Genomic DNA, 13,155 nt, shown 5'->3' with positions numbered 1-13,155 from the left:
CTTCACATACTTGATGACCTTGAGGACTGCATGGTAGTGGGGAACACGTGGCGTTTCCATGAATTGGCTCAAGAAATGCACACTTGGACTCAAATCAGGTCGGGTGTTTATGAGGTAAAGCAATTTTCTAACCAATTTTCAGTACAGAGATGGATCACTAAACAAGTCCCCTTCATCCTTTCAAAGTTTAGCATTGGGTTCCATAGATAGATTTGATGGCTTTGACGCTAGCAGACCTATCTCTGAGAGAATGTCTAATGCATACTTATGTTGGCAAAGCTGTATCCCAGTTTTAGTGCTTCCCACCTCCATTCCAAGGAAGTACTTCAAGCTTCCAAGATCTTTGATCTTGAATTTTGTTTCTAAGAAACATTTTACAACAATAGTGGCTGTCATCCGAACTCATTAACACTATGTTGTCCACGTACACAAGGAGAGTCGTGAATGATGTATTTGTAGACTTAACAAACAGGCTATAATCAGCCTTTGACTTTGTGAACCCTAACTCAATCAAGGAGGAAGTGAGCTTGGCGTTTCATTGTCTGGAAGCCTATTTTAGGCCGTAAAGGCTTTTTTGCAATCTGCACACCTTGTTTGTGGTAGCGTGTGAGAGACCTGGTGGTAGACTCGTATAAATTTCTTCCTTAAGTTCGCTATAGAGAAATGTGTTGTTCACATCCAGTTGTTGAAGATCCCATCCTCTAATTGCTGCTATAGAAAGAAGACACCTAATTGAAACTAGATTGGCAACGAGAGAGAATGTGTCATGAAAGTCGATCCCGTCGCGTTGAGTAAATCCTTTTGCAACGCTTTATTGTACCATCAGCTTTGAACTTATACTTGTAAACCCACTTGCAATCAATTGGTTTCTTATCCGAGGGTAAATCCTCAATAGTCCAAGTCTCATTACATTCAAGTGCATCAATTGCTTTGCACCAAACTGGATCTTGGACAGCTTGAGTATAGGATGTAGGTTCTGTATGCAGAGACACAGAGGTAGTAAAAGCTTTGAGTTTTGGTGAAAGGGAGTCATAGGACAGAACACTAGACAAAGGAAAAAGAACTTTTGAATTTTCTGAAATGGAGGAAGAAGAACATTGTACCTTGGATGCCGACTGTGAGGATTTGAATGTGATGGCTTGTTGACAATGAAAATCCCCCATATGCTGGTGCCTTCCTAATTCTGTTGGACCTACGTGGGACAGGTTGAGAGGAAGCATCAATGGAGGTACTAGGAGGTAGGCTGGGGGCTGTATTGGCAGGTAGAGTGTTTGTCTGTTCAAAATCTATAGGATCAACAAAGTGTATGGGATCATTTATGAGTGAATCAATTCTTTCTTTAGGAGGTCGTGTTTGAGGAATGTCATGGATGCGGTTTGTCTCGAGGTAGGCATGTCTGCGAGATCAAATATAGTGTTTGTGGCTTGTTTTAATGGGAAGACATCCTCATGAAACTTAATATCACGAGAGAGAAAATTTTGGTGGGTATTTAAGTCAAGTAATTTATAGCCTTTGACGCCATATGGGTATCCTAAGAACAAGCATCTTCTAGCTCTTGCATCAAACTTGGCTCTAGCATGACTCAAGGTTGATGCAAAGCATAAGCACCCAAAAACAAGCATAAGCACCGTTTCATTAAGTTTTTTTTTTTAAACTTCATATATTAAACGACGCCGTTTCGTCGTTTAAGTAAGGTATAAACCAAAACTTATATACCTTATTAAGTCGGCCGGTTCAGCGGTTTGAACCAGGGTCAAACCACTGCCGAACCGACGTTGATCGGTTTTGAAGAATAGCTACCGTCCGCCGACCGGTTCACAGGCGATTCCGGCCGGTTCCTGACGCGGCCGGTCGGTTCGCGTCGGCGGCGGCCGGTGGTGTCGGTTTCTGTACACCCCTAGGTGCAGGGATGGAATGAAGCTGCCGACACCTTTCTTCCTGCTGGATAAGAGACAAAACTCGATTTATGGTGGGAAGAGGGCCATAAATTTGGGCTTGGAATGGAGTCAAAAGAGTCTTGAAGTCCCATGAGGAACTGCATAACTTTGCTTTTGTAATGATAATCGGTGAGTGTTTTGATAGAACCACAAGTGCATAAAGGCACGGGTTCATATATCTCAAGTTCATCCCAGTAGCACTTGAGTTTATTGTAGTAATCGACATCTTGGGCTAGGGAAGAGATGGCTTTGGTGATTTGAAAAATGCGGGGTGCATTTTGGATCCCGCACGACGCCGTACGATGCTTCTCTCACGCCAAACGACGCCGCACGACGCCGCACGACGCCACCGCTCACAGTCACTTTGCCCATCAGCCGTTGATTGCTTCAAGCTGCAGTGCCTTTTTCATGTGGCCATCCTCCGACTGACAGATATTATTTGGCTGGACAAATTGAAAATTAGATTGTGTAGATTATATTAGATTATATAAGTGTGATCTGTGTGGAAGGCTAATGTATTGAGGAAGCTGATCATGATGTTTCTTTTGTTAAATTCTTGATTTTGGACTATGAAGGTAAGGTGTTTGTGGAAATGTCTTGTGTGTTGTTGTTGTTTTGGGGGGGGGGGGGGGGGGGGGGGGGGGGGGGGGGGGTGAAGGGAGGCATGACAGAAAACACAATGATATAATTTATTTCAAATTTATTTATTAAGTGTAACAAAAATGTTCAGTCATTGTCCAAATTTCTGCTTATTGGGTTTCATTATTCTTTCTTATAAATAGAAAGTGGAGTTAATAAATATTCATCGGATTTTTGCATCCTTTTAGCCTTTTGTCTTTTTTTTTTTTTTTTGTTATTTCATATTCCAATATTTGTTTCCCTAAGCAATATGCATTATGCAATATTCATTTCATACTAAAAGAGTACGAAATAGGGAAAATATTGCATCAAAAAAATCTCACTCTAAGATAATAGGTAACAGGAAAAACTCTCTCAGACAACAACTAAAGACACCCATTGGGAGTTTGGAGCTATTTGGGCATTGTTTTTACCAATGAGAGTGTTTGGACTCACTGGGAGTTTGTCTTTGTGATCTTCACATTCCTATATAATATTAGTTGGCTCAAGGTGCATGAAAAAGGAAAAAGAAAGTCTTTATCTTGCTGATGCAAAGTGTGTTTCCTATGGATTGCTTCTGAGACACTATTTTCTTAACCATTTTGCGTGAGGTGCCTTCTTTCCAACTGTTCATAATATATGGCTCAATCACGGGAAATTATAGATTTTTCATGTGAGTTCTCGTCCCTTAAGAAAGAAGCATGATTTTTAAAAAGATTTTCAATATTTTTGTTGTTGTTGATACTTTCACAAAGGCATTCTTAGTGATCACGATTTTTGTTTAATAATCATTCAACTGCACATTACTTGCGTGCTAATCATTAAGTTTATGTCGGGTCCTTCAAACTTGGATGATGGGGAGAAATCATGAGATAGAGCTAGCTGATCTTTTAAGGAAATGCATATATAGATGATGCCTGCCCTGCATGCACGCCCCATCTCTCTGATGCATGGCTAGTATTCGTGGGGGCTGCAATATTAATGTGCATCATGTACAACTAGTGACTTGATAATTTGTAGGCAATCCATGCAGATTAAGCCTGCCTAGTTAGCTTGAAGATGACAAAAGATGCCTTCATTAATGGTTGTGACTGGCTAATTTGATCTATTGCATGTCGGGGATCATGAGCTAGAGTTTGATATTAATCTTCAGGCCAAAGGCCGGATGCAGGTTCAACATTTGTGGTGTTTTTCCAGGCGTCTTTGTGTTCTTTATAAGCTACTTTGTTTATTTGTGAGGATAGAGAAATTAATTAAGTGTTCAAGGAGATTAATTATTAAGGGTGCTAATCATCAACCACATCCAAGAAGCCTAGCTATATATCTATCCAAGTAGATAATAGGGTTTTTTTTTTCTTTTTTTTTTTTTTTTGAATATATATGATAAAGGATATGACCTTTCCTTATCAAATTAAAAGGCCTTTTATTTTGTTTAACAAATCCGATCCAAAAGAGACTAAAATATTAATTAACCATGATTTCCTTTCAGCACTGTACTTATTTGTACCTATTAGTATGCTTAAAAAAAAACTCTATGTTTTCGTTCCTTTGGCAGTTAAGTTTATGCATTAAGAAGTGTTTATTGATGTTTATATATATATTTGAGAATTATTTATTGATGTTTATATATATTTGTCAGATTTCAAGGTATGGATGCACAACTATATGGGACTCCAGAACAGGATCAGGATACCACAATTCCATCCCCAGCGCTAAGATCTAGACCCACTTTCATAACACAAACTTCATGTGTAAGTAATCGATTTCCACTCACAGTAGACATAGAAGATGAGGATACATTTAATGAAGAGGAGAAGATGGGGATTAGGTATGAACCGGATGTACCACCTCCATCTGTGAGGCCACCACTACCACGATCAAATAAAAAAAGGTCATGGACGCAGGAACATTTCACCAAGGTTGACAGTAATCCAGAGGAACCGCAGGCTGCTTGCAACCATTGTGACTAACAAGTTGCCTATCATTCAAAGAAATAAGACACTGCTTATTTGATATCACATCTAAATGATTGCCAGAGGTATAAGATAGCGAAAGGATTGGCGGCCAAAGATCAAACTAAGCTTAGTTACGAAACTTCTACTGCAACTGATGGTACGCAACTTAAGAAAATGATCATCCCTCAATACAGTGAGAAGATATTGAGAGATGCACTTGCAGAGATAATAATTAAAGATGAGATGCCCTTTACTACAATTGAGAAAAGAGGGTTCCGAAAGTTTATCAACTTGATTAAGCCATGATTCTCATTGCCATCACGGTATACAGTGATGAGAATTGTATGAAAAGACATTTAAAAGACAAGACTGAGATGAGAAAGATGTTTGTGACCACTGGCCAGAGAGTCTCATTTACGACTGATACATAGACATCTATACAAAACATTTCCTACATGTGTATCACAACACACTATAATGACAGCTCATGGATTTGAAGAAAACGGATTATTGGATTTAAAAAAATCAATGATCATAAGGGTGCATCCATTAGGGCAGAGATGGATGATTTCTTGAAGGATTGGAAAATTCAGAAAGTTTTATGCATTACAGTTAACAATGTCAGTGCCCAATGATACTGCAATTTAATGATTCAAACAAAATACAAGGGTGAGAGATGATGTCATTCGGGACCATGAGTTTATCCATATTCGATGTTTTGCTCATATAATCAACCTGATTGTTACTGATGGGTTAAAAGAGGTTGATGATTTCATTACAAAAGTCTGCAACATTGTGCGGTATGTGAGGGCTTCCCCTCAAAAGCTTAAAAAGTTCAGGGCAATAGAAGAGCAGCTTGGGATAAAACATTCACGGACGCTGTGCTTGGATATTCCGACTCAATGGAACTCTACATACATTATGTTGAATGTGGTCCAAAAGTATCAAAAAGTGTTTGAGCAGATGGAGGTGGAGAATAGGTGACTCACTCAAAAATGAGTAGCACAAAGGCTATCCCAAGTGTAGGAATATGTCGCGTAATAATTAGGAATAAATTCCTAAATCGTCTCTTTAGAAAAAGTTACTTAAAATCAAACTCGTTTAAAATGGTAAAAATATTCACAAAAAAAAAAAATGATAATATGTACAATGGATGGAAGAGTGCAATAAGATGAAAAAAAGGCACTAGTCATGAACTAGATTCATATTTTTAGATTTTTTAGTGTAGAAATTAAATGTAAAAGACTAACAAATTAAAATTAACAATCAAATAATCAACTAAACTTAACAATCTTAATTAATGTAAAAATTAAACAATAAAACTGAAATTATTTAAGTCCTAATTAAATTTTAATCAATCTAATATGCAATGGAACTGAGAGATTAATAAAACTAAGCTAAGAATTAAACTAGATTAGAAAGTAATTGACAAAATACGAACTGAAAATTGAAAAGTCCTAAAATCAAGATTCTAGAGTTTATCCTTGTATTCCAATAACAAATTCTCAAAATTAATCTATAGCAATTATAATCACAATTAAATGAAAGCTTAAAGAAGTGATAAAAATAAATAACATGAAGTAAATAAATTGTCTAAACTTCTAAGCTAAAAATTTCAAAATTATTCTATAAAATTTAAATTGAAATTAAATAAAAAATAAGAAAAAAAGAGCAAATCAATTAAATAGATATAGAAATTAAAGGTAGTAGAAAAGGCTGAACTTTAGGAACAATTAGATTCTTTAAAAAATTCTTCAACAATGCTATAGTATGAGTGAGTGTCTCAAAGAAAAAGTAGTGTTATAATGTGAATGAATGCTAAAGAGAAAAATTTTCTTGTGGGGCTTCAAATATGCTCTCCGGAATAAATTAATTGTGCGGTGCCCCTCCCTCTCAAAGAAAAATATATCTTTTATTCGTGTAGCCTCCAGGAAATAAAAGTTTCATTCCTTCCGTGCGGCGCCCAATGAATTAAAATGGAGAGAAGTCTCCCTAGGTCAAAGTTTTCAATCAAATTACGTGTGGCATGAATTTTGCCCAAGAGAATTATCAGTTGGCGGAAAGTCTGGAAAGTCCCAAGTCAAAAGGCCAATTAAAGCCCCAAGTAAAACACCGCGTGGCTGAAAATAAATTCCCCCATGTGAATAAAAAGCATGGTGTGAAATATGTCCAAAGAAAGATAATGAGCGGCTGAAATCAATTCCCCAAAGGTCAAAGTCTGCATCTTCCTTAAAGTAGCGTGCATAGGTCTTCAATTCCCCAATTCAAAAGTCTTCATGCTGGTCAAAGTCTCCTTTTTATTAGTTTATATAAAAAAAATTAAAAATAAGAATTAAAAAAATATATATATATATGTTATGCATGTAATTGATAAAATCTAATTAAATCATAAGTAATAAAATTAAGCATAAATTTATATTATTTATTAATTTAAATCACAATTTAAATTTATACATCTTAATCATTTTTCATCTAAAACTAATAATAATGTAATGAAAGAATTAAAACATATTGGTTCTAAATGTATAAAAATATGCAATAACTTAGCTCAATTAATGAGAGCCTTAAGTATGCATTGTTGGAGCCTACAAGAAAGGGACTTGGTCCGCCAGACACAAGTGATTGGACGAGTGTGGGGTTCTTTGTCACATTTTTACAAATTTTTTATAATATTACTATGAAAATATCTAAATACGCATATACGACTGCAAACTTGTGGTTCAGTTAGATCTAAGCGCTACACCACCACTTGGAAGATGGTTGTGATGAACCTAACGGACTATTATCTGGTATGGCTTAGAAGATGCTTACCAAATATAATAAATATTTGGAGCAAGTTGAGAAGATAAATAGATTACTCTTTGTGGCTATGATCCTTGACCCCCGAATCAAGTTGACTGTGATAGAATATTGGTCAAATTCCGTCCTCGGGGCAATGAAGGCTACATCGTTTATTACAGCGCTTAAAACTGATCTCAATGACTTGTACAACCACTACAAAAATAGTGGACAGCCTTCATCTGCAGTTAGTACCTCACACTCGACTCCGACACCTCCCTCCGATGAACTTAGCCCAGATGGATCATTGCGTCGACGCCGTCGGAATTACGACGTTATGAATGAGTATCACCAGCTCGTTGTATTGAAGAATATTATAAGTTGTACTTCAAAGGTTGAATGGTATTTTATGGAAGAGGTCGAGGCACCTAGTCCTGTATTTGAGATATTAATTTGGTGGAAGAATAATTCCACAAAGTATCCAATCATTTCCCGTATTATTCGAGATGTGCTAGCTATTCCTATTACTACAGTTGCATCTAAGTTTGCGTTTAGCACTGGAGGTCAAGTGTTGGATGCTTTCTGGAGTTCATTGTCACCGTCAATTGTGGAGGCCCTCATTTGCACACAAAATTGGATCAGTGATACACCCCTTGGATTAGATAGAATTGCATTGATGATGAGAGCTATATAAGCTTGAAAAGGGTAACCTTATTTTACTTTTTTTTTTATTATTGATTATTTAATTATTTTATGATTTTATATTGATATTTGATCAATATTTTTCCTAGTATAGTTGCCGATGATTAATGGAGTATGAATAAGGAAAAGTTGATATCAAAACTAACTTAATCTTTTTTGAAAATTTGATAGTAATTAAATTTTACTTTTATTGTGTTCAATTTTTTGAATCAATTTTGATTATGTTTATTGATTGAAAACTTTTTTTTATCTTAATTTCAAGTATTTTGAAATTTGAATGACCAAGTATGGTGCTGCAGATGATTTTTTTATTTTTAATTGAATCATTATGTGTATTCTTATAGACCGTTTAATCAAATTTTGAAATAGACTGTTATTTCTATTATAAGTTATTTAGCTCATTTTGCTCTATTGATGTTGATGACATATGGTTTATTAAAATATATATATTTAAATTTTAAACATTTCTATTGAAATTTTCAGTAAATTTTCTTTTTACTTGCTTGATTTCTATTGAAATTTAGTCATTTTAAGAATCCAATCAATTAGTTAGATATGTCAGATAATGGATCTAACATAGGCATTTAATTAGCTATTTCGGAGGTAGGAAAATCAAAATTCTGACTTCCGATCGGAGCTTCGATTCCGATCGAAAGTCGGAATTCCAATTTAATTAGAAATGGGAGTCGAACTCCAATTTCTTTTGGAATAGGAATCGGAGCACGATTCGGAGTCGAAAGTCGGAAGGTACAGTTCCGATTTCATCGAAATCGGAGCACAGTCCTACTAGGTTGGATGAAATAGGGGCTAGCAGCATGATGGTGATTATTTTCATGGTTGGGAGGGGTAGAAGGAGTTTCCTCCGTCATTGTTGCTCTAGTGCCATAAAAGAATTTGCACTGAGGAAACAATAACAAAGTGGAGGCACAAAGAAGATGGCAACGAAAATGGCAGAGGCGATGGAATGAATTGTGATTCTATTATTTTCATACGCACTACATACAATGTGTCCTGCTAAGACAAAGTACAGAATAAAATAAAAGTAATTACAGTCTGTTTTATACACTACAAAACAAAATGGTTTGTCCTATTTTACTGCCACGTTCTCTGCATGGTCTTTGTCCGGTGGAATCGAAGGAATTGCAAATGATTCACTTAGCATTTTCAACAGACCATTGATTTTTTTTTTTTTTTAAATGTATTCTCTATAATTTATATTATGAAGGCCAAACGATCCTCAATTTGGGCAAAACATAAAGAAGAGATGGAATCAGACGGCTCAATCTTCACCCCTCATAAATATTTATGAGCAATACTATATATAGTCTTTATTTAGAGACTACGATGTAGATTTAAGCAATTTTATCTTTAAAATTTTTTAAAATTATAAAAATATCTATATTAAAATGATATTTTTTTTATTTAATAAAAAGCATGTACATGCAGTCTCTACTTGAGGACTGCATATAGAATTTTTGAATATTAAATACCAAATCAAACGTGAGCATTTTCATCGTAAAAAGTGAATAAATCTAAAATCAATATAAAAAAATTATTTTTAATAATAAACTCTATTTAAAAAATAAATAAATGTGCATATCTGACATTATTCTTTATTTTGTTTTTTAAAATTTTAACAGCCCACATAAGATTTTATGGAAAAAAAAATTTAATTGCAAGCATAATTGTGTATTAATATGTACACCAATCTATTGTGATTGAACAAAAAATAGAAAATAATATTAATTTAAAATTGAAATATGAATGAATCAGTATTGATACGTAAATTAATACTTGACTTTACTTGTATGTAGTACAACTCCTTTATGGAAAGAAGGAAAACCCAAGAAATGGTTTTGAGTATAGGAAAATACTTCTTGAACCGGAAAAAATTGATCAATATTCTTGATGGATTGTATTTCTCATTTTTTTTTTCATTTTTTTATTTAATTATTAAGAAAGTAATTATTATTGAATTGATAATTTTTTATATTTTAAAAAATCTTTAAAAATATATTAAAAATAAGAAAAATAAATTAAAAAATAAATTTACACTATCCGGTCTACTCTTCGGTCCAGTACCTCTTCGGGTATAAACGATGGAAACGGAGTATCGCTGGGCCTCTTCAAGGGATCCTCTCATGTCTCTCACCTCCCTTGATGGGCCGGGGTCAGCTGAAAGCTCCCTACACGCTTTTTTTTTTTTTTTTTTAATCTTTTTAAATGTCCAACGTGTAAATCTGCCCGCACGTTACGGTAAAGAGACCGGTTTTGAAACCCATTTTCAAAACCAGGTGCCAACGTTGAAACTTGAAATGCACTTGATCCTTTACTTGACGATTCACGACGAAACTTGAAATGCACTTGATCTTTTACTTGACAATTCACGACGAAACTTGAAATGCACTTGATCTTTTACTTGACAATTCACGGACCCAAACCCAATCGGAAATCCAATCGCTTGACCCAATTAACCAGTTGGAATAAGATCATCATGGGCAAGAAATTTATCATTAATTTGTTGTTAATTTCCTGCTGGAATAAAGAAAGAAAACAAGAGATCAAAGAGAATTCAACCATTCATGCGCACCAAAACTTTAATTTAATTGATTCAGTTACATCAACGCTTATAATAATTTCTGATACAACTCAGTTTTGATTTGCAGATTTAAGGCCAGACTGATTCGACACGAACTCTACATTCCTGCAGATTCTCCATATCTTCCGAGACCTCGTTATCCTCGGTTACCTCGTATCTGTGTGGCTGTTGGGCGGTGAAACGGATTGTAGCAGCAACTTTCTTAGACCTTGAAGAGGAAGAGGACAGACATGTGGTTTCAGGACGAACAAGTTGGGACAGAAGTAGCAAAAGAGAAGCCATGGAAAGTTGGGAGTCGAGGTTTATCTACCTGTTGAAGGAGTGGGAAAGAGACTGATTGCTTTGGTTTTAGCTTTGAGGCTTGGCCAAAGTGCAAGAACCGTATCTGAATATATATTGTATAGAGGAAGGAAATAAAGGAAGGGAGGGGAAAACAAAAAGGGTGGGGAATCCCACTGTTTGTGTCGTTACCTGTTTGAAAGATCGTTTACCGGGTAATGAATACAAGGGGTTCGAAATTAAAGCCGCTGATTTTCACCCGGTGAGGGGTGCTGCAGCTGGATTTTCTAGTGCGTTGATTCTCCCTCACAGGGACAGAAAGTAGAACGTTTTTGTCGACACCACCTACAACGTTTACGAGAAGCCCGATGTATGGTTATCAACTAAAATATTATATGTATTTAATAAAAAAATTTACAAAAATCTTATTTTTCTGTATGTCATTAAAAATAATGAAAATTAACATTTTAAATTTAAATTTTGAAAAGTTAATAAAATAAATTTTTTTAATAAAATTATAAATAAAAATAAATGGACATGTAACACTATTTTAAACAAAAACAGATAACTTTATTTATATTTTTCCAACCCAAATTAATAATCATTCCAGAAAGAAAAGATAAAAGCTTGGACAATCATGAGTCAATAGACCGAGCATTGGCTGTGGGTGGGTGCTGGTGCCTGGTTAACTGCTATTTTCCCTTGTCATTTAGTCTGCCCTTTTGATGACTTCGGTATTGCGTATGGATCGGACACCCCACTTTTTACGTTTTTGTTCATTTTTATAAAATTTTTTATCTATTTTATTTCATCTCATATAATTATTATAATTTTTTTAAATTATCATACAAAATAAAAAATAATAATAATTTAATTTTTTTAATTTTGATATAAAAATAATATATTCTAATAATATTTTATTCAATTTTTAATTTTAATTTTAACTCATCTTATTTTATATCTAAAAATAAACGACGCTGGCGTGTTCCAAATTTTCATCTCAATACTCGAATGGAGTTTGAAACTTGGAAAAATCTATCAAAATTTGGATTGCTCGGCTGAACTTGATGAAATGTGGGAGGCGAGCAACCAACACACAGTCAACAATGCCAAGAAGGCTTGGATCCTCCAGAATGCTGGAAGGAGCATAAGGCTCTAGAAAAAGATGAGCTGGAAGAATATTCTAGAGGCCCCACCTGATGAAATTCATTTTTGTTGGAATCATTTTTTGTTATGTATGATTTTTTTCAGCTAGCTAGGATCATTCTTTCTTTCTATTTTTGTACAGAATATGCCGTAAGACTCCTTTTTTTTTTTTTTTAACTATATATATGTTAGTGAGGCTCCTTTGTATACATTATGCCATCTGAAATGAGAATTGCAAATGTTTTTTTCTCTCAATCCCGCTCTTCTTAGTGGTTCTCAAGTTTTCTTTTCTTCAATCAACTTTTTTTCTTTTCTTGCGTTACTCTTCTTTACATTTTATTACATAGTATTAGAGCTATGAATATTATAGCTCAAAACCAAATTCCAAACATGTCTCAAAATCAAAATCAAAACACAAATACAGACCCTATCGGTCCATCTCAGCCAAACAATCCATTCTTTATTGGAACCAATGACAACTTTGTTGCCTTGTTACACAAATGTTAGACTCTAGCAATTACCATTCCTAGGCAAGGTCCATGAAAAGGGCCCTTAGAATAAAAAATAAATTAGGATTCATTGATGGAAGCATTTGTGAACCAGATGATGCAAATAGCCCTTTAATGGATCATTGGCTTTGAAGCAATGATATTGTCATCACTTGGTTGCAAAATGCCCCATCTCGAGTATATTGCCCTCCCAAGTAATTAGAGGAGCCCTACCGAGATAATGTCTTATCTCGACTTGGAGTCGTGATACAAACGTATCAAAAAATTCACTTTCACATGAAAACTTAATTTTTCATCCATTTCCATGAATACGCGTGCATTATTTGAAAACTCAATTTTTATTTTACAACACATGATCATGCGTGCACCATGCATTGCATGCGACAAGTCACAAAAATAATCCAGCAAATCCCAACGTCAACCAAACAAATAAATAACTCATTCTTCCATTCCAACTGATGGCTTGCAAAATTTCATATTGCAGATTTTACAAGTTCGCTCGAGCGGAGGCTTTTGGCCGCTCGAGCGAATTCAGGCAGATTCAAACGCTCGACTGCGGCTCGACAGGGAGCTCGAGCGGGTTGCTGAAAAACGAAGATCGCTCGAGCAGAGACATTGGCCGCTCGAGCAAA

This window comes from Carya illinoinensis, chromosome 1 (genome assembly GCF_018687715.1).
Source record: "Carya illinoinensis cultivar Pawnee chromosome 1, C.illinoinensisPawnee_v1, whole genome shotgun sequence".
NCBI classification, from domain to species: domain Eukaryota; kingdom Viridiplantae; phylum Streptophyta; class Magnoliopsida; order Fagales; family Juglandaceae; genus Carya; species Carya illinoinensis.
The sequence above is the reverse complement of the archived record's forward strand: the minus strand, read 5'-3'. Positions refer to the sequence as shown.